Source organism: Triturus cristatus, chromosome 2_1 (genome assembly GCF_964204655.1).
Source record: "Triturus cristatus chromosome 2_1, aTriCri1.1, whole genome shotgun sequence".
NCBI classification, from domain to species: domain Eukaryota; kingdom Metazoa; phylum Chordata; class Amphibia; order Caudata; family Salamandridae; genus Triturus; species Triturus cristatus.
The window spans coordinates 365,730,161-365,749,487 of NC_140581.1; the positions used below are offsets into that span (position 1 = coordinate 365,730,161).

Here is a 19,327-nt window from a genome sequence, read left to right on the forward strand (position 1 = left end):
CCACAATGCCCATGCTCTGCTTCGCCCGGCCTCAGGCCTTGCCTGTGTGAATGCCACCCTCGCTCTGCGGGGAGATGCCCAGCGGCCCGCCCTCACCCTGTCCCCTTCCAACTCATACTTACCTGGCAGGGGAGACACCATGATCACGAAGGTGGTTCTCCCAGGGTGAGGCTCATCCATTGCACTTCGGATGTGCTGACCCCTGCGATGTCCCCAAATGCGGGATACTCGACTGCATAATTTCTGGTAGTGGGGGACTGCGTTCGCGCTTTCCCCTGATCTCTGGTTTCAAGAAAGACAAAAAGGAAAAAAAAATAAAAAGGAGTCTGGAGCACCCTTTCTCGTCTTCTGTGTTCTTTCTGGGGTGCTGCGGCTGGATTGGAGGGGGGCGGGGGCGTGGGCAAGAGGGAATCACATGCTAAGTACTGAGCCTGGGGAATGATGGGATAGCTGCAGCCTCCCACTCTGGGGACCTATCCAGAGACAGGGAAGTAGGCCCTGGCCAGGTGACATGTCTGCTCCTTTCCATCGCCCCCCTGGGGCTGTGGCCTGGCTGCCAGCCTCTTGCCTCGCCCTAGCCTCCCCAGGCCCAGACTCTGGCTGAGGACCCCAGGCCGTGGCCCGGCGAGGGCTCTGCCCGGCGAGGGTTCTGTCGGCAGCGTTTGGGAGCGTTCGGGAAGGCGTGAGGGGCTCAGGGCGAGAACCCCTGCTCGCTTGCAGGCCTGTTTGTCCCTGGCTTTCAGCCACAAGCAGTCGACTGGGGCCTAGCCAGGCAACAGGGCACTGCATACCTCTAGAGGCGGCCTCAGTGGCAGCTCTTAGGCTTCAAAAGCCCCAAATCTCTGCTTCTGGGCCCAAAGTCGACATGGCAATCGCCCTTCTGTGCTTGCTGTAGCCCTGGCTTTCCCCCACCCGTGTCAGCAAGGTGCAGCATAGCGAAAGCAGGGCCCTGATTGGCGCTGCCGGTGGGCGTGGACATGCAAATGTTGCTGGCCGGCCGAGGCCTGTGGGAAGCTGCTGTGGGTAGCTGCGCGCTTTCCAAAGTGGGCACAGGGGCCTTGGCTGGTCACCTTGCGCCCCACAATGCCCATGCTCTGCTTCGCCCGGCCTCAGGCCTTGCCTGTGTGAATGCCACCCTCGCTCTGCGGGGAGATGCCCAGCGGCCCGCCCTCACCCTGTCCCCTTCCAACTCATACTTACCTGGCAGGGGAGACACCATGATCACGAAGGTGGTTCTCCCAGGGTGAGGCTCATCCATTGCACTGCGGATGTGCTGACCCCTGCGATGTCCCCAAATGCGGGATACTCGACTGCATAATTTCTGGTAGTGGGGGACTGCGTTCGCGCTTTCCCCTGATCTCTGGTTTCAAGAAAGACAAAAAGGAAAAAAAAATAAAAAGGAGTCTGGAGCACCCTTTGACGTTTCTTGTGGTCCGTCCAGGGTGCTGTAAGCTGGCTGGAATGGGGAGTGGGCGAGGGCCAATTAGATATGCAAATTTACAAGCCTGGGGATGCTGGCTCAGGGCTTAGAAACGTGCTTCTGGGCCCGATTTCGACCTGGCAAGCCCTCTGTTGTGCTTGCGAAAGCCTTTGCTTGTGCACAGTTTAAAGGGCCTGAAAAATCTGCTTTTGGGCCCGATTTAGGCCTGCCAAGCCCTCTCGTGTGCTTGCTGTAGCCCTGGCTTTCCCCCACCCGTGTCAGCAAGGTGCAGCATAGCGAAAGCAGGGCCCTGATTGGCGCTGCCGGTGGGCGTGGACATGCAAATGTTGCTGGCCGGCCGAGGCCTGTGGGAAGCTGCTGTGGGTAGCTGCGCGCTTTCCAAAGTGGGCACAGGGGCCTTGGCTGGTCACCTTGCGCCCCACAATGCCCATGCTCTGCTTCGCCCGGCCTCAGGCCTTGCCTGTGTGAATGCCACCCTCGCTCTGCGGGGAGATGCCCAGCGGCCCGCCCTCACCCTGTCCCCTTCCAACTCATACTTACCTGGCAGGGGAGACACCATGATCACGAAGGTGGTTCTCCCAGGGTGAGGCTCATCCATTGCACTTCGGATGTGCTGACCCCTGCGATGTCCCCAAATGCGGGATACTCGACTGCATAATTTCTGGTAGTGGGGGACTGCGTTCGCGCTTTCCCCTGATCTCTGGTTTCAAGAAAGACAAAAAGGAAAAAAAAATAAAAAGGAGTCTGGAGCACCCTTTCTCGTCTTCTGTGTTCTTTCTGGGGTGCTGCGGCTGGATTGGAGGGGGGCGGGGGCGTGGGCAAGAGGGAATCACATGCTAAGTACTGAGCCTGGGGAATGATGGGATAGCTGCAGCCTCCCACTCTGGGGACCTATCCAGAGACAGGGAAGTAGGCCCTGGCCAGGTGACATGTCTGCTCCTTTCCATCGCCCCCCTGGGGCTGTGGCCTGGCTGCCAGCCTCTTGCCTCGCCCTAGCCTTCCCAGGCCCAGACTCTGGCTGAGGACCCCAGGCCGTGGCCCGGCGAGGGCTCTGCCCGGCGAGGGTTCTGTCGGCAGCGTTTGGGAGCATTCGGGAAGGCGTGAGGGGCTCAGGGCGAGAACCCCTGCTCGCTTGCAGGCCTGTTTGTCCCTGGCTTTCAGCCACAAGCAGTCGACTGGGGCCTAGCCAGGCAACAGGGCACTGCATACCTCTAGAGGCGGCCTCAGTGGCAGCTCTTAGGCTTCAAAAGCCCCAAATCTCTGCTTCTGGGCCCAAAGTCGACATGGCAATCGCCCTTCTGTGCTTGCTGTAGCCCTGGCTTTCCCCCACCCGTGTCAGCAAGGTGCAGCATAGCGAAAGCAGGGCCCTGATTGGCGCTGCCGGTGGGCGTGGACATGCAAATGTTGCTGGCCGGCCGAGGCCTGTGGGAAGCTGCTGTGGGTAGCTGCGCGCTTTCCAAAGTGGGCACAGGGGCCTTGGCTGGTCACCTTGCGCCCCACAATGCCCATGCTCTGCTTCGCCCGGCCTCAGGCCTTGCCTGTGTGAATGCCACCCTCGCTCTGCGGGGAGATGCCCAGCGGCCCGCCCTCACCCTGTCCCCTTCCAACTCATACTTACCTGGCAGGGGAGACACCATGATCACGAAGGTGGTTCTCCCAGGGTGAGGCTCATCCATTGCACTTCGGATGTGCTGACCCCTGCGATGTCCCCAAATGCGGGATACTCGACTGCATAATTTCTGGTAGTGGGGGACTGCGTTCGCGCTTTCCCCTGATCTCTGGTTTCAAGAAAGACAAAAAGGAAAAAAAAATAAAAAGGAGTCTGGAGCACCCTTTGACGTTTCTTGTGGTCCGTCCAGGGTGCTGTAAGCTGGCTGGAATGGGGAGTGGGCGAGGGCCAATTAGATATGCAAATTTACAAGCCTGGGGATGCTGGCTCAGGGCTTAGAAACGTGCTTCTGGGCCCGATTTCGACCTGGCAAGCCCTCTGTTGTGCTTGCGAAAGCCTTTGCTTGTGCACAGTTTAAAGGGCCTGAAAAATCTGCTTTTGGGCCCGATTTAGGCCTGCCAAGCCCTCTCGTGTGCTTGCTGTAGCCCTGGCTTTCCCCCACCCGTGTCAGCAAGGTGCAGCATAGCGAAAGCAGGGCCCTGATTGGCGCTGCCGGTGGGCGTGGACATGCAAATGTTGCTGGCCGGCCGAGGCCTGTGGGAAGCTGCTGTGGGTAGCTGCGCGCTTTCCAAAGTGGGCACAGGGGCCTTGGCTGGTCACCTTGCGCCCCACAATGCCCATGCTCTGCTTCGCCCGGCCTCAGGCCTTGCCTGTGTGAATGCCACCCTCGCTCTGCGGGGAGATGCCCAGCGGCCCGCCCTCACCCTGTCCCCTTCCAACTCATACTTACCTGGCAGGGGAGACACCATGATCACGAAGGTGGTTCTCCCAGGGTGAGGCTCATCCATTGCACTTCGGATGTGCTGACCCCTGCGATGTCCCCAAATGCGGGATACTCGACTGCATAATTTCTGGTAGTGGGGGACTGCGTTCGCGCTTTCCCCTGATCTCTGGTTTCAAGAAAGACAAAAAGGAAAAAAAAATAAAAAGGAGTCTGGAGCACCCTTTCTCGTCTTCTGTGTTCTTTCTGGGGTGCTGCGGCTGGATTGGAGGGGGGCGGGGGCGTGGGCAAGAGGGAATCACATGCTAAGTACTGAGCCTGGGGAATGATGGGATAGCTGCAGCCTCCCACTCTGGGGACCTATCCAGAGACAGGGAAGTAGGCCCTGGCCAGGTGACATGTCTGCTCCTTTCCATCGCCCCCCTGGGGCTGTGGCCTGGCTGCCAGCCTCTTGCCTCGCCCTAGCCTCCCCAGGCCCAGACTCTGGCTGAGGACCCCAGGCCGTGGCCCGGCGAGGGCTCTGCCCGGCGAGGGTTCTGTCGGCAGCGTTTGGGAGCGTTCGGGAAGGCGTGAGGGGCTCAGGGCGAGAACCCCTGCTCGCTTGCAGGCCTGTTTGTCCCTGGCTTTCAGCCACAAGCAGTCGACTGGGGCCTAGCCAGGCAACAGGGCACTGCATACCTCTAGAGGCGGCCTCAGTGGCAGCTCTTAGGCTTCAAAAGCCCCAAATCTCTGCTTCTGGGCCCAAAGTCGACATGGCAATCGCCCTTCTGTGCTTGCTGTAGCCCTGGCTTTCCCCCACCCGTGTCAGCAAGGTGCAGCATAGCGAAAGCAGGGCCCTGATTGGCGCTGCCGGTGGGCGTGGACATGCAAATGTTGCTGGCCGGCCGAGGCCTGTGGGAAGCTGCTGTGGGTAGCTGCGCGCTTTCCAAAGTGGGCACAGGGGCCTTGGCTGGTCACCTTGCGCCCCACAATGCCCATGCTCTGCTTCGCCCGGCCTCAGGCCTTGCCTGTGTGAATGCCACCCTCGCTCTGCGGGGAGATGCCCAGCGGCCCGCCCTCACCCTGTCCCCTTCCAACTCATACTTACCTGGCAGGGGAGACACCATGATCACGAAGGTGGTTCTCCCAGGGTGAGGCTCATCCATTGCACTTCGGATGTGCTGACCCCTGCGATGTCCCCAAATGCGGGATACTCGACTGCATAATTTCTGGTAGTGGGGGACTGCGTTCGCGCTTTCCCCTGATCTCTGGTTTCAAGAAAGACAAAAAGGAAAAAAAAATAAAAAGGAGTCTGGAGCACCCTTTCTCGTCTTCTGTGTTCTTTCTGGGGTGCTGCGGCTGGATTGGAGGGGGGCGGGGGCGTGGGCAAGAGGGAATCACATGCTAAGTACTGAGCCTGGGGAATGATGGGATAGCTGCAGCCTCCCACTCTGGGGACCTATCCAGAGACAGGGAAGTAGGCCCTGGCCAGGTGACATGTCTGCTCCTTTCCATCGCCCCCCTGGGGCTGTGGCCTGGCTGCCAGCCTCTTGCCTCGCCCTAGCCTCCCCAGGCCCAGACTCTGGCTGAGGACCCCAGGCCGTGGCCCGGCGAGGGCTCTGCCCGGCGAGGGTTCTGTCGGCAGCGTTTGGGAGCGTTCGGGAAGGCGTGAGGGGCTCAGGGCGAGAACCCCTGCTCGCTTGCAGGCCTGTTTGTCCCTGGCTTTCAGCCACAAGCAGTCGACTGGGGCCTAGCCAGGCAACAGGGCACTGCATACCTCTAGAGGCGGCCTCAGTGGCAGCTCTTAGGCTTCAAAAGCCCCAAATCTCTGCTTCTGGGCCCAAAGTCGACATGGCAATCGCCCTTCTGTGCTTGCTGTAGCCCTGGCTTTCCCCCACCCGTGTCAGCAAGGTGCAGCATAGCGAAAGCAGGGCCCTGATTGGCGCTGCCGGTGGGCGTGGACATGCAAATGTTGCTGGCCGGCCGAGGCCTGTGGGAAGCTGCTGTGGGTAGCTGCGCGCTTTCCAAAGTGGGCACAGGGGCCTTGGCTGGTCACCTTGCGCCCCACAATGCCCATGCTCTGCTTCGCCCGGCCTCAGGCCTTGCCTGTGTGAATGCCACCCTCGCTCTGCGGGGAGATGCCCAGCGGCCCGCCCTCACCCTGTCCCCTTCCAACTCATACTTACCTGGCAGGGGAGACACCATGATCACGAAGGTGGTTCTCCCAGGGTGAGGCTCATCCATTGCACTTCGGATGTGCTGACCCCTGCGATGTCCCCAAATGCGGGATACTCGACTGCATAATTTCTGGTAGTGGGGGACTGCGTTCGCGCTTTCCCCTGATCTCTGGTTTCAAGAAAGACAAAAAGGAAAAAAAAATAAAAAGGAGTCTGGAGCACCCTTTGACGTTTCTTGTGGTCCGTCCAGGGTGCTGTAAGCTGGCTGGAATGGGGAGTGGGCGAGGGCCAATTAGATATGCAAATTTACAAGCCTGGGGATGCTGGCTCAGGGCTTAGAAACGTGCTTCTGGGCCCGATTTCGACCTGGCAAGCCCTCTGTTGTGCTTGCGAAAGCCTTTGCTTGTGCACAGTTTAAAGGGCCTGAAAAATCTGCTTTTGGGCCCGATTTAGGCCTGCCAAGCCCTCTCGTGTGCTTGCTGTAGCCCTGGCTTTCCCCCACCCGTGTCAGCAAGGTGCAGCATAGCGAAAGCAGGGCCCTGATTGGCGCTGCCGGTGGGCGTGGACATGCAAATGTTGCTGGCCGGCCGAGGCCTGTGGGAAGCTGCTGTGGGTAGCTGCGCGCTTTCCAAAGTGGGCACAGGGGCCTTGGCTGGTCACCTTGCGCCCCACAATGCCCATGCTCTGCTTCGCCCGGCCTCAGGCCTTGCCTGTGTGAATGCCACCCTCGCTCTGCGGGGAGATGCCCAGCGGCCCGCCCTCACCCTGTCCCCTTCCAACTCATACTTACCTGGCAGGGGAGACACCATGATCACGAAGGTGGTTCTCCCAGGGTGAGGCTCATCCATTGCACTTCGGATGTGCTGACCCCTGCGATGTCCCCAAATGCGGGATACTCGACTGCATAATTTCTGGTAGTGGGGGACTGCGTTCGCGCTTTCCCCTGATCTCTGGTTTCAAGAAAGACAAAAAGGAAAAAAAAATAAAAAGGAGTCTGGAGCACCCTTTCTCGTCTTCTGTGTTCTTTCTGGGGTGCTGCGGCTGGATTGGAGGGGGGCGGGGGCGTGGGCAAGAGGGAATCACATGCTAAGTACTGAGCCTGGGGAATGATGGGATAGCTGCAGCCTCCCACTCTGGGGACCTATCCAGAGACAGGGAAGTAGGCCCTGGCCAGGTGACATGTCTGCTCCTTTCCATCGCCCCCCTGGGGCTGTGGCCTGGCTGCCAGCCTCTTGCCTCGCCCTAGCCTCCCCAGGCCCAGACTCTGGCTGAGGACCCCAGGCCGTGGCCCGGCGAGGGCTCTGCCCGGCGAGGGTTCTGTCGGCAGCGTTTGGGAGCGTTCGGGAAGGCGTGAGGGGCTCAGGGCGAGAACCCCTGCTCGCTTGCAGGCCTGTTTGTCCCTGGCTTTCAGCCACAAGCAGTCGACTGGGGCCTAGCCAGGCAACAGGGCACTGCATACCTCTAGAGGCGGCCTCAGTGGCAGCTCTTAGGCTTCAAAAGCCCCAAATCTCTGCTTCTGGGCCCAAAGTCGACATGGCAATCGCCCTTCTGTGCTTGCTGTAGCCCTGGCTTTCCCCCACCCGTGTCAGCAAGGTGCAGCATAGCGAAAGCAGGGCCCTGATTGGCGCTGCCGGTGGGTGTGGACATGCAAATGTTGCTGGCCGGCCGAGGCCTGTGGGAAGCTGCTGTGGGTAGCTGCGCGCTTTCCAAAGTGGGCACAGGGGCCTTGGCTGGTCACCTTGCGCCCCACAATGCCCATGCTCTGCTTCGCCCGGCCTCAGGCCTTGCCTGTGTGAATGCCACCCTCGCTCTGCGGGGAGATGCCCAGCGGCCCGCCCTCACCCTGTCCCCTTCCAACTCATACTTACCTGGCAGGGGAGACACCATGATCACGAAGGTGGTTCTCCCAGGGTGAGGCTCATCCATTGCACTTCGGATGTGCTGACCCCTGCGATGTCCCCAAATGCGGGATACTCGACTGCATAATTTCTGGTAGTGGGGGACTGCGTTCGCGCTTTCCCCTGATCTCTGGTTTCAAGAAAGACAAAAAGGAAAAAAAAATAAAAAGGAGTCTGGAGCACCCTTTGACGTTTCTTGTGGTCCGTCCAGGGTGCTGTAAGCTGGCTGGAATGGGGAGTGGGCGAGGGCCAATTAGATATGCAAATTTACAAGCCTGGGGATGCTGGCTCAGGGCTTAGAAACGTGCTTCTGGGCCCGATTTCGACCTGGCAAGCCCTCTGTTGTGCTTGCGAAAGCCTTTGCTTGTGCACAGTTTAAAGGGCCTGAAAAATCTGCTTTTGGGCCCGATTTAGGCCTGCCAAGCCCTCTCGTGTGCTTGCTGTAGCCCTGGCTTTCCCCCACCCGTGTCAGCAAGGTGCAGCATAGCGAAAGCAGGGCCCTGATTGGCGCTGCCGGTGGGCGTGGACATGCAAATGTTGCTGGCCGGCCGAGGCCTGTGGGAAGCTGCTGTGGGTAGCTGCGCGCTTTCCAAAGTGGGCACAGGGGCCTTGGCTGGTCACCTTGCGCCCCACAATGCCCATGCTCTGCTTCGCCCGGCCTCAGGCCTTGCCTGTGTGAATGCCACCCTCGCTCTGCGGGGAGATGCCCAGCGGCCCGCCCTCACCCTGTCCCCTTCCAACTCATACTTACCTGGCAGGGGAGACACCATGATCACGAAGGTGGTTCTCCCAGGGTGAGGCTCATCCATTGCACTTCGGATGTGCTGACCCCTGCGATGTCCCCAAATGCGGGATACTCGACTGCATAATTTCTGGTAGTGGGGGACTGCGTTCGCGCTTTCCCCTGATCTCTGGTTTCAAGAAAGACAAAAAGGAAAAAAAAATAAAAAGGAGTCTGGAGCACCCTTTCTCGTCTTCTGTGTTCTTTCTGGGGTGCTGCGGCTGGATTGGAGGGGGGCGGGGGCGTGGGCAAGAGGGAATCACATGCTAAGTACTGAGCCTGGGGAATGATGGGATAGCTGCAGCCTCCCACTCTGGGGACCTATCCAGAGACAGGGAAGTAGGCCCTGGCCAGGTGACATGTCTGCTCCTTTCCATCGCCCCCCTGGGGCTGTGGCCTGGCTGCCAGCCTCTTGCCTCGCCCTAGCCTTCCCAGGCCCAGACTCTGGCTGAGGACCCCAGGCCGTGGCCCGGCGAGGGCTCTGCCCGGCGAGGGTTCTGTCGGCAGCGTTTGGGAGCATTCGGGAAGGCGTGAGGGGCTCAGGGCGAGAACCCCTGCTCGCTTGCAGGCCTGTTTGTCCCTGGCTTTCAGCCACAAGCAGTCGACTGGGGCCTAGCCAGGCAACAGGGCACTGCATACCTCTAGAGGCGGCCTCAGTGGCAGCTCTTAGGCTTCAAAAGCCCCAAATCTCTGCTTCTGGGCCCAAAGTCGACATGGCAATCGCCCTTCTGTGCTTGCTGTAGCCCTGGCTTTCCCCCACCCGTGTCAGCAAGGTGCAGCATAGCGAAAGCAGGGCCCTGATTGGCGCTGCCGGTGGGCGTGGACATGCAAATGTTGCTGGCCGGCCGAGGCCTGTGGGAAGCTGCTGTGGGTAGCTGCGCGCTTTCCAAAGTGGGCACAGGGGCCTTGGCTGGTCACCTTGCGCCCCACAATGCCCATGCTCTGCTTCGCCCGGCCTCAGGCCTTGCCTGTGTGAATGCCACCCTCGCTCTGCGGGGAGATGCCCAGCGGCCCGCCCTCACCCTGTCCCCTTCCAACTCATACTTACCTGGCAGGGGAGACACCATGATCACGAAGGTGGTTCTCCCAGGGTGAGGCTCATCCATTGCACTTCGGATGTGCTGACCCCTGCGATGTCCCCAAATGCGGGATACTCGACTGCATAATTTCTGGTAGTGGGGGACTGCGTTCGCGCTTTCCCCTGATCTCTGGTTTCAAGAAAGACAAAAAGGAAAAAAAAATAAAAAGGAGTCTGGAGCACCCTTTGACGTTTCTTGTGGTCCGTCCAGGGTGCTGTAAGCTGGCTGGAATGGGGAGTGGGCGAGGGCCAATTAGATATGCAAATTTACAAGCCTGGGGATGCTGGCTCAGGGCTTAGAAACGTGCTTCTGGGCCCGATTTCGACCTGGCAAGCCCTCTGTTGTGCTTGCGAAAGCCTTTGCTTGTGCACAGTTTAAAGGGCCTGAAAAATCTGCTTTTGGGCCCGATTTAGGCCTGCCAAGCCCTCTCGTGTGCTTGCTGTAGCCCTGGCTTTCCCCCACCCGTGTCAGCAAGGTGCAGCATAGCGAAAGCAGGGCCCTGATTGGCGCTGCCGGTGGGCGTGGACATGCAAATGTTGCTGGCCGGCCGAGGCCTGTGGGAAGCTGCTGTGGGTAGCTGCGCGCTTTCCAAAGTGGGCACAGGGGCCTTGGCTGGTCACCTTGCGCCCCACAATGCCCATGCTCTGCTTCGCCCGGCCTCAGGCCTTGCCTGTGTGAATGCCACCCTCGCTCTGCGGGGAGATGCCCAGCGGCCCGCCCTCACCCTGTCCCCTTCCAACTCATACTTACCTGGCAGGGGAGACACCATGATCACGAAGGTGGTTCTCCCAGGGTGAGGCTCATCCATTGCACTTCGGATGTGCTGACCCCTGCGATGTCCCCAAATGTGGGATACTCGACTGCATAATTTCTGGTAGTGGGGGACTGCGTTCGCGCTTTCCCCTGATCTCTGGTTTCAAGAAAGACAAAAAGGAAAAAAAAATAAAAAGGAGTCTGGAGCACCCTTTCTCGTCTTCTGTGTTCTTTCTGGGGTGCTGCGGCTGGATTGGAGGGGGGCGGGGGCGTGGGCAAGAGGGAATCACATGCTAAGTACTGAGCCTGGGGAATGATGGGATAGCTGCAGCCTCCCACTCTGGGGACCTATCCAGAGACAGGGAAGTAGGCCCTGGCCAGGTGACATGTCTGCTCCTTTCCATCGCCCCCCTGGGGCTGTGGCCTGGCTGCCAGCCTCTTGCCTCGCCCTAGCCTCCCCAGGCCCAGACTCTGGCTGAGGACCCCAGGCCGTGGCCCGGCGAGGGCTCTGCCCGGCGAGGGTTCTGTCGGCAGCGTTTGGGAGCGTTCGGGAAGGCGTGAGGGGCTCAGGGCGAGAACCCCTGCTCGCTTGCAGGCCTGTTTGTCCCTGGCTTTCAGCCACAAGCAGTCGACTGGGGCCTAGCCAGGCAACAGGGCACTGCATACCTCTAGAGGCGGCCTCAGTGGCAGCTCTTAGGCTTCAAAAGCCCCAAATCTCTGCTTCTGGGCCCAAAGTCGACATGGCAATCGCCCTTCTGTGCTTGCTGTAGCCCTGGCTTTCCCCCACCCGTGTCAGCAAGGTGCAGCATAGCGAAAGCAGGGCCCTGATTGGCGCTGCCGGTGGGCGTGGACATGCAAATGTTGCTGGCCGGCCGAGGCCTGTGGGAAGCTGCTGTGGGTAGCTGCGCGCTTTCCAAAGTGGGCACAGGGGCCTTGGCTGGTCACCTTGCGCCCCACAATGCCCATGCTCTGCTTCGCCCGGCCTCAGGCCTTGCCTGTGTGAATGCCACCCTCGCTCTGCGGGGAGATGCCCAGCGGCCCGCCCTCACCCTGTCCCCTTCCAACTCATACTTACCTGGCAGGGGAGACACCATGATCACGAAGGTGGTTCTCCCAGGGTGAGGCTCATCCATTGCACTTCGGATGTGCTGACCCCTGCGATGTCCCCAAATGCGGGATACTCGACTGCATAATTTCTGGTAGTGGGGGACTGCGTTCGCGCTTTCCCCTGATCTCTGGTTTCAAGAAAGACAAAAAGGAAAAAAAAATAAAAAGGAGTCTGGAGCACCCTTTCTCGTCTTCTGTGTTCTTTCTGGGGTGCTGCGGCTGGATTGGAGGGGGGCGGGGGCGTGGGCAAGAGGGAATCACATGCTAAGTACTGAGCCTGGGGAATGATGGGATAGCTGCAGCCTCCCACTCTGGGGACCTATCCAGAGACAGGGAAGTAGGCCCTGGCCAGGTGACATGTCTGCTCCTTTCCATCGCCCCCCTGGGGCTGTGGCCTGGCTGCCAGCCTCTTGCCTCGCCCTAGCCTTCCCAGGCCCAGACTCTGGCTGAGGACCCCAGGCCGTGGCCCGGCGAGGGCTCTGCCCGGCGAGGGTTCTGTCGGCAGCGTTTGGGAGCATTCGGGAAGGCGTGAGGGGCTCAGGGCGAGAACCCCTGCTCGCTTGCAGGCCTGTTTGTCCCTGGCTTTCAGCCACAAGCAGTCGACTGGGGCCTAGCCAGGCAACAGGGCACTGCATACCTCTAGAGGCGGCCTCAGTGGCAGCTCTTAGGCTTCAAAAGCCCCAAATCTCTGCTTCTGGGCCCAAAGTCGACATGGCAATCGCCCTTCTGTGCTTGCTGTAGCCCTGGCTTTCCCCCACCCGTGTCAGCAAGGTGCAGCATAGCGAAAGCAGGGCCCTGATTGGCGCTGCCGGTGGGCGTGGACATGCAAATGTTGCTGGCCGGCCGAGGCCTGTGGGAAGCTGCTGTGGGTAGCTGCGCGCTTTCCAAAGTGGGCACAGGGGCCTTGGCTGGTCACCTTGCGCCCCACAATGCCCATGCTCTGCTTCGCCCGGCCTCAGGCCTTGCCTGTGTGAATGCCACCCTCGCTCTGCGGGGAGATGCCCAGCGGCCCGCCCTCACCCTGTCCCCTTCCAACTCATACTTACCTGGCAGGGGAGACACCATGATCACGAAGGTGGTTCTCCCAGGGTGAGGCTCATCCATTGCACTTCGGATGTGCTGACCCCTGCGATGTCCCCAAATGCGGGATACTCGACTGCATAATTTCTGGTAGTGGGGGACTGCGTTCGCGCTTTCCCCTGATCTCTGGTTTCAAGAAAGACAAAAAGGAAAAAAAAATAAAAAGGAGTCTGGAGCACCCTTTGACGTTTCTTGTGGTCCGTCCAGGGTGCTGTAAGCTGGCTGGAATGGGGAGTGGGCGAGGGCCAATTAGATATGCAAATTTACAAGCCTGGGGATGCTGGCTCAGGGCTTAGAAACGTGCTTCTGGGCCCGATTTCGACCTGGCAAGCCCTCTGTTGTGCTTGCGAAAGCCTTTGCTTGTGCACAGTTTAAAGGGCCTGAAAAATCTGCTTTTGGGCCCGATTTAGGCCTGCCAAGCCCTCTCGTGTGCTTGCTGTAGCCCTGGCTTTCCCCCACCCGTGTCAGCAAGGTGCAGCATAGCGAAAGCAGGGCCCTGATTGGCGCTGCCGGTGGGCGTGGACATGCAAATGTTGCTGGCCGGCCGAGGCCTGTGGGAAGCTGCTGTGGGTAGCTGCGCGCTTTCCAAAGTGGGCACAGGGGCCTTGGCTGGTCACCTTGCGCCCCACAATGCCCATGCTCTGCTTCGCCCGGCCTCAGGCCTTGCCTGTGTGAATGCCACCCTCGCTCTGCGGGGAGATGCCCAGCGGCCCGCCCTCACCCTGTCCCCTTCCAACTCATACTTACCTGGCAGGGGAGACACCATGATCACGAAGGTGGTTCTCCCAGGGTGAGGCTCATCCATTGCACTTCGGATGTGCTGACCCCTGCGATGTCCCCAAATGCGGGATACTCGACTGCATAATTTCTGGTAGTGGGGGACTGCGTTCGCGCTTTCCCCTGATCTCTGGTTTCAAGAAAGACAAAAAGGAAAAAAAAATAAAAAGGAGTCTGGAGCACCCTTTCTCGTCTTCTGTGTTCTTTCTGGGGTGCTGCGGCTGGATTGGAGGGGGGCGGGGGCGTGGGCAAGAGGGAATCACATGCTAAGTACTGAGCCTGGGGAATGATGGGATAGCTGCAGCCTCCCACTCTGGGGACCTATCCAGAGACAGGGAAGTAGGCCCTGGCCAGGTGACATGTCTGCTCCTTTCCATCGCCCCCCTGGGGCTGTGGCCTGGCTGCCAGCCTCTTGCCTCGCCCTAGCCTCCCCAGGCCCAGACTCTGGCTGAGGACCCCAGGCCGTGGCCCGGCGAGGGCTCTGCCCGGCGAGGGTTCTGTCGGCAGCGTTTGGGAGCGTTCGGGAAGGCGTGAGGGGCTCAGGGCGAGAACCCCTGCTCGCTTGCAGGCCTGTTTGTCCCTGGCTTTCAGCCACAAGCAGTCGACTGGGGCCTAGCCAGGCAACAGGGCACTGCATACCTCTAGAGGCGGCCTCAGTGGCAGCTCTTAGGCTTCAAAAGCCCCAAATCTCTGCTTCTGGGCCCAAAGTCGACATGGCAATCGCCCTTCTGTGCTTGCTGTAGCCCTGGCTTTCCCCCACCCGTGTCAGCAAGGTGCAGCATAGCGAAAGCAGGGCCCTGATTGGCGCTGCCGGTGGGCGTGGACATGCAAATGTTGCTGGCCGGCCGAGGCCTGTGGGAAGCTGCTGTGGGTAGCTGCGCGCTTTCCAAAGTGGGCACAGGGGCCTTGGCTGGTCACCTTGCGCCCCACAATGCCCATGCTCTGCTTCGCCCGGCCTCAGGCCTTGCCTGTGTGAATGCCACCCTCGCTCTGCGGGGAGATGCCCAGCGGCCCGCCCTCACCCTGTCCCCTTCCAACTCATACTTACCTGGCAGGGGAGACACCATGATCACGAAGGTGGTTCTCCCAGGGTGAGGCTCATCCATTGCACTTCGGATGTGCTGACCCCTGCGATGTCCCCAAATGCGGGATACTCGACTGCATAATTTCTGGTAGTGGGGGACTGCGTTCGCGCTTTCCCCTGATCTCTGGTTTCAAGAAAGACAAAAAGGAAAAAAAAATAAAAAGGAGTCTGGAGCACCCTTTGACGTTTCTTGTGGTCCGTCCAGGGTGCTGTAAGCTGGCTGGAATGGGGAGTGGGCGAGGGCCAATTAGATATGCAAATTTACAAGCCTGGGGATGCTGGCTCAGGGCTTAGAAACGTGCTTCTGGGCCCGATTTCGACCTGGCAAGCCCTCTGTTGTGCTTGCGAAAGCCTTTGCTTGTGCACAGTTTAAAGGGCCTGAAAAATCTGCTTTTGGGCCCGATTTAGGCCTGCCAAGCCCTCTCGTGTGCTTGCTGTAGCCCTGGCTTTCCCCCACCCGTGTCAGCAAGGTGCAGCATAGCGAAAGCAGGGCCCTGATTGGCGCTGCCGGTGGGCGTGGACATGCAAATGTTGCTGGCCGGCCGAGGCCTGTGGGAAGCTGCTGTGGGTAGCTGCGCGCTTTCCAAAGTGGGCACAGGGGCCTTGGCTGGTCACCTTGCGCCCCACAATGCCCATGCTCTGCTTCGCCCGGCCTCAGGCCTTGCCTGTGTGAATGCCACCCTCGCTCTGCGGGGAGATGCCCAGCGGCCCGCCCTCACCCTGTCCCCTTCCAACTCATACTTACCTGGCAGGGGAGACACCATGATCACGAAGGTGGTTCTCCCAGGGTGAGGCTCATCCATTGCACTTCGGATGTGCTGACCCCTGCGATGTCCCCAAATGCGGGATACTCGACTGCATAATTTCTGGTAGTGGGGGACTGCGTTCGCGCTTTCCCCTGATCTCTGGTTTCAAGAAAGACAAAAAGGAAAAAAAAATAAAAAGGAGTCTGGAGCACCCTTTCTCGTCTTCTGTGTTCTTTCTGGGGTGCTGCGGCTGGATTGGAGGGGGGCGGGGGCGTGGGCAAGAGGGAATCACATGCTAAGTACTGAGCCTGGGGAATGATGGGATAGCTGCAGCCTCCCACTCTGGGGACCTATCCAGAGACAGGGAAGTAGGCCCTGGCCAGGTGACATGTCTGCTCCTTTCCATCGCCCCCCTGGGGCTGTGGCCTGGCTGCCAGCCTCTTGCCTCGCCCTAGCCTCCCCAGGCCCAGACTCTGGCTGAGGACCCCAGGCCGTGGCCCGGCGAGGGCTCTGCCCGGCGAGGGTTCTGTCGGCAGCGTTTGGGAGCGTTCGGGAAGGCGTGAGGGGCTCAGGGCGAGAACCCCTGCTCGCTTGCAGGCCTGTTTGTCCCTGGCTTTCAGCCACAAGCAGTCGACTGGGGCCTAGCCAGGCAACAGGGCACTGCATACCTCTAGAGGCGGCCTCAGTGGCAGCTCTTAGGCTTCAAAAGCCCCAAATCTCTGCTTCTGGGCCCAAAGTCGACATGGCAATCGCCCTTCTGTGCTTGCTGTAGCCCTGGCTTTCCCCCACCCGTGTCAGCAAGGTGCAGCATAGCGAAAGCAGGGCCCTGATTGGCGCTGCCGGTGGGTGTGGACATGCAAATGTTGCTGGCCGGCCGAGGCCTGTGGGAAGCTGCTGTGGGTAGCTGCGCGCTTTCCAAAGTGGGCACAGGGGCCTTGGCTGGTCACCTTGCGCCCCACAATGCCCATGCTCTGCTTCGCCCGGCCTCAGGCCTTGCCTGTGTGAATGCCACCCTCGCTCTGCGGGGAGATGCCCAGCGGCCCGCCCTCACCCTGTCCCCTTCCAACTCATACTTACCTGGCAGGGGAGACACCATGATCACGAAGGTGGTTCTCCCAGGGTGAGGCTCATCCATTGCACTTCGGATGTGCTGACCCCTGCGATGTCCCCAAATGCGGGATACTCGACTGCATAATTTCTGGTAGTGGGGGACTGCGTTCGCGCTTTCCCCTGATCTCTGGTTTCAAGAAAGACAAAAAGGAAAAAAAAATAAAAAGGAGTCTGGAGCACCCTTTGACGTTTCTTGTGGTCCGTCCAGGGTGCTGTAAGCTGGCTGGAATGGGGAGTGGGCGAGGGCCAATTAGATATGCAAATTTACAAGCCTGGGGATGCTGGCTCAGGGCTTAGAAACGTGCTTCTGGGCCCGATTTCGACCTGGCAAGCCCTCTGTTGTGCTTGCGAAAGCCTTTGCTTGTGCACAGTTTAAAGGGCCTGAAAAATCTGCTTTTGGGCCCGATTTAGGCCTGCCAAGCCCTCTCGTGTGCTTGCTGTAGCCCTGGCTTTCCCCCACCCGTGTCAGCAAGGTGCAGCATAGCGAAAGCAGGGCCCTGATTGGCGCTGCCGGTGGGCGTGGACATGCAAATGTTGCTGGCCGGCCGAGGCCTGTGGGAAGCTGCTGTGGGTAGCTGCGCGCTTTCCAAAGTGGGCACAGGGGCCTTGGCTGGTCACCTTGCGCCCCACAATGCCCATGCTCTGCTTCGCCCGGCCTCAGGCCTTGCCTGTGTGAATGCCACCCTCGCTCTGCGGGGAGATGCCCAGCGGCCCGCCCTCACCCTGTCCCCTTCCAACTCATACTTACCTGGCAGGGGAGACACCATGATCACGAAGGTGGTTCTCCCAGGGTGAGGCTCATCCATTGCACTTCGGATGTGCTGACCCCTGCGATGTCCCCAAATGCGGGATACTCGACTGCATAATTTCTGGTAGTGGGGGACTGCGTTCGCGCTTTCCCCTGATCTCTGGTTTCAAGAAAGACAAAAAGGAAAAAAAAATAAAAAGGAGTCTGGAGCACCCTTTCTCGTCTTCTGTGTTCTTTCTGGGGTGCTGCGGCTGGATTGGAGGGGGGCGGGGGCGTGGGCAAGAGGGAATCACATGCTAAGTACTGAGCCTGGGGAATGATGGGATAGCTGCAGCCTCCCACTCTGGGGACCTATCCAGAGACAGGGAAGTAGGCCCTGGCCAGGTGACATGTCTGCTCCTTTCCATCGCCCCCCTGGGGCTGTGGCCTGGCTGCCAGCCTCTTGCCTCGCCCTAGCCTCCCCAGGCCCAGACTCTGGCTGAGGACCCCAGGCCGTGGCCCGGCGAGGGCTCTGCCCGGCGAGGGTTCTGTCGGCAGCGTTTGGGAGCGTTCGGGAAGGCGTGAGGGGCTCAGGGCGAGAACCCCTGCTCGCTTGCAGGCCTGTTTGTCCCTGGCTTTCAGCCACAAGCAGTCGACTGGGGCCTAGCCAGGCAACAGGGCACTGCATACCTCTAGAGGCGGCCTCAGTGGCAGCTCTTAGGCTTCAAAAGCCCCAAATCTCTGCTTCTGGGCCCAAAGTCGACATGGCAATCGCCCTTCTGTGCTTGCTGTAGCCCTGGCTTTCCCCCACCCGTGTCAGCAAGGTGCAGCATAGCGAAAGCAGGGCCCTGATTGGCGCTGCCGGTGGGTGTGGACATGCAAATGTTGCTGGCCGGCCGAGGCCTGTGGGAAGCTGCTGTGGGTAGCTGCGCGCTTTCCAAAGTGGGCACAGGGGCCTTGGCTGGTCACCTTGCGCCCCACAATGCCCATGCTCTGCTTCGCCCGGCCTCAGGCCTTGCCTGTGTGAATGCCACCCTCGCTCTGCGGGGAGATGCCCAGCGGCCCGCCCTCACCCTGTCCCCTTCCAACTCATACTTACCTGGCAGGGGAGACACCATGATCACGAAGGTGGTTCTCCCAGGGTGAGGCTCATCCATTGCACTTCGGATGTGCTGACCCCTGCGATGTCCCCAAATGCGGGATACTCGACTGCATAATTTCTGGTAGTGGGGGACTGCGTTCGCGCTTTCCCCTGATCTCTGGTTTCAAGAAAGACAAAAAGGAAAAAAAAATAAAAAGGAGTCTGGAGCACCCTTTGACGTTTCTTGTGGTCCGTCCAGGGTGCTGTAAGCTGGCTGGAATGGGGAGTGGGCGAGGGCCAATTAGATATGCAAATTTACAAGCCTGGGGATGCTGGCTCAGGGCTTAGAAACGTGCTTCTGGGCCCGATTTCGACCTGGCAAGCCCTCTGTTGTGCTTGCGAAAGCCTTTGCTTGTGCACAGTTTAAAGGGCCTGAAAAATCTGCTTTTGGGCCCGATTTAGGCCTGCCAAGCCCTCTCGTGTGCTTGCTGTAGCCCTGGCTTTCCCCCACCCGTGTCAGCAAGGTGCAGCATAGCGAAAGCAGGGCCCTGATTGGCGCTGCCGGTGGGCGTGGACATGCAAATGTTGCTGGCCGGCCGAGGCCTGTGGGAAGCTGCTGTGGGTAGCTGCGCGCTTTCCAAAGTGGGCACAGGGGCCTTGGCTGGTCACCTTGCGCCCCACAATGCCCATGCTCTGCTTCGCCCGGCCTCAGGCCTTGCCTGTGTGAATGCCACCCTCGCTCTGCGGGGAGATGCCCAGCGGCCCGCCCTCACCCTGTCCCCTTCCAACTCATACTTACCTGGCAGGGGAGACACCATGATCACGAAGGTGGTTCTCCCAGGGTGAGGCTCATCCATTGCACTTCGGATGTGCTGACCCCTGCGATGTCCCCAAATGCGGGATACTCGACTGCATAATTTCTGGTAGTGGGGGACTGCGTTCGCGCTTTCCCCTGATCTCTGGTTTCAAGAAAGACAAAAAGGAAAAAAAAATAAAAAGGAGTCTGGAGCACCCTTTCTCGTCTTCTGTGTTCTTTCTGGGGTGCTGCGGCTGGATTGGAGGGGGGCGGGGGCGTGGGCAAGAGGGAATCACATGCTAAGTACTGAGCCTGGGGAAT

General features: G+C 59.9%; 21 non-coding genes across 21 annotated transcripts; all 21 read left to right on the top strand.

The window, feature by feature from the left end:
• Positions 1-114: 114 nt before the first annotated feature.
• LOC146864400 (U1 spliceosomal RNA) lies at positions 115-278 on the top strand. The gene has a single exon (XR_014977607.1). It is a non-coding gene; the product is annotated as a U1 spliceosomal RNA (small nuclear RNA).
• Positions 279-1,192: 914 nt separating this feature from the next.
• On the top strand, positions 1,193-1,356 carry LOC146864401 (U1 spliceosomal RNA). Its single transcript, XR_014977339.1, has one exon. It is a non-coding gene; the product is annotated as a U1 spliceosomal RNA (small nuclear RNA).
• Positions 1,357-1,973: 617 nt separating this feature from the next.
• On the top strand, positions 1,974-2,137 carry LOC146864402 (U1 spliceosomal RNA). The gene has a single exon (XR_014977608.1). It is a non-coding gene; the product is annotated as a U1 spliceosomal RNA (small nuclear RNA).
• Positions 2,138-3,051: 914 nt separating this feature from the next.
• Positions 3,052-3,215, top strand: LOC146864403 (U1 spliceosomal RNA). Its single transcript, XR_014977610.1, has one exon. It is a non-coding gene; the product is annotated as a U1 spliceosomal RNA (small nuclear RNA).
• A 617-nt stretch (positions 3,216-3,832) lies between these two features.
• LOC146864404 (U1 spliceosomal RNA) lies at positions 3,833-3,996 on the top strand. The gene has a single exon (XR_014977620.1). It is a non-coding gene; the product is annotated as a U1 spliceosomal RNA (small nuclear RNA).
• Positions 3,997-4,910: 914 nt separating this feature from the next.
• Positions 4,911-5,074, top strand: LOC146864405 (U1 spliceosomal RNA). Its single transcript, XR_014977627.1, has one exon. It is a non-coding gene; the product is annotated as a U1 spliceosomal RNA (small nuclear RNA).
• Positions 5,075-5,988: 914 nt separating this feature from the next.
• On the top strand, positions 5,989-6,152 carry LOC146864406 (U1 spliceosomal RNA). The gene has a single exon (XR_014977631.1). It is a non-coding gene; the product is annotated as a U1 spliceosomal RNA (small nuclear RNA).
• A 617-nt stretch (positions 6,153-6,769) lies between these two features.
• Positions 6,770-6,933, top strand: LOC146864407 (U1 spliceosomal RNA). The gene has a single exon (XR_014977632.1). It is a non-coding gene; the product is annotated as a U1 spliceosomal RNA (small nuclear RNA).
• Positions 6,934-7,847: 914 nt separating this feature from the next.
• On the top strand, positions 7,848-8,011 carry LOC146864408 (U1 spliceosomal RNA). Its single transcript, XR_014977633.1, has one exon. It is a non-coding gene; the product is annotated as a U1 spliceosomal RNA (small nuclear RNA).
• A 617-nt stretch (positions 8,012-8,628) lies between these two features.
• Positions 8,629-8,792, top strand: LOC146864409 (U1 spliceosomal RNA). Its single transcript, XR_014977635.1, has one exon. It is a non-coding gene; the product is annotated as a U1 spliceosomal RNA (small nuclear RNA).
• Positions 8,793-9,706: 914 nt separating this feature from the next.
• Positions 9,707-9,870, top strand: LOC146864410 (U1 spliceosomal RNA). The gene has a single exon (XR_014977636.1). It is a non-coding gene; the product is annotated as a U1 spliceosomal RNA (small nuclear RNA).
• Positions 9,871-10,487: 617 nt separating this feature from the next.
• Positions 10,488-10,651, top strand: LOC146864411 (U1 spliceosomal RNA). Its single transcript, XR_014977616.1, has one exon. It is a non-coding gene; the product is annotated as a U1 spliceosomal RNA (small nuclear RNA).
• A 914-nt stretch (positions 10,652-11,565) lies between these two features.
• Positions 11,566-11,729, top strand: LOC146864412 (U1 spliceosomal RNA). The gene has a single exon (XR_014977637.1). It is a non-coding gene; the product is annotated as a U1 spliceosomal RNA (small nuclear RNA).
• Positions 11,730-12,643: 914 nt separating this feature from the next.
• Positions 12,644-12,807, top strand: LOC146864413 (U1 spliceosomal RNA). The gene has a single exon (XR_014977638.1). It is a non-coding gene; the product is annotated as a U1 spliceosomal RNA (small nuclear RNA).
• A 617-nt stretch (positions 12,808-13,424) lies between these two features.
• Positions 13,425-13,588, top strand: LOC146864414 (U1 spliceosomal RNA). Its single transcript, XR_014977639.1, has one exon. It is a non-coding gene; the product is annotated as a U1 spliceosomal RNA (small nuclear RNA).
• Positions 13,589-14,502: 914 nt separating this feature from the next.
• On the top strand, positions 14,503-14,666 carry LOC146864415 (U1 spliceosomal RNA). Its single transcript, XR_014977640.1, has one exon. It is a non-coding gene; the product is annotated as a U1 spliceosomal RNA (small nuclear RNA).
• Positions 14,667-15,283: 617 nt separating this feature from the next.
• Positions 15,284-15,447, top strand: LOC146864416 (U1 spliceosomal RNA). The gene has a single exon (XR_014977641.1). It is a non-coding gene; the product is annotated as a U1 spliceosomal RNA (small nuclear RNA).
• A 914-nt stretch (positions 15,448-16,361) lies between these two features.
• On the top strand, positions 16,362-16,525 carry LOC146864417 (U1 spliceosomal RNA). Its single transcript, XR_014977642.1, has one exon. It is a non-coding gene; the product is annotated as a U1 spliceosomal RNA (small nuclear RNA).
• Positions 16,526-17,142: 617 nt separating this feature from the next.
• Positions 17,143-17,306, top strand: LOC146864418 (U1 spliceosomal RNA). The gene has a single exon (XR_014977643.1). It is a non-coding gene; the product is annotated as a U1 spliceosomal RNA (small nuclear RNA).
• A 914-nt stretch (positions 17,307-18,220) lies between these two features.
• On the top strand, positions 18,221-18,384 carry LOC146864419 (U1 spliceosomal RNA). Its single transcript, XR_014977645.1, has one exon. It is a non-coding gene; the product is annotated as a U1 spliceosomal RNA (small nuclear RNA).
• A 617-nt stretch (positions 18,385-19,001) lies between these two features.
• On the top strand, positions 19,002-19,165 carry LOC146864420 (U1 spliceosomal RNA). Its single transcript, XR_014977657.1, has one exon. It is a non-coding gene; the product is annotated as a U1 spliceosomal RNA (small nuclear RNA).
• Positions 19,166-19,327: the final 162 nt, after the last annotated feature.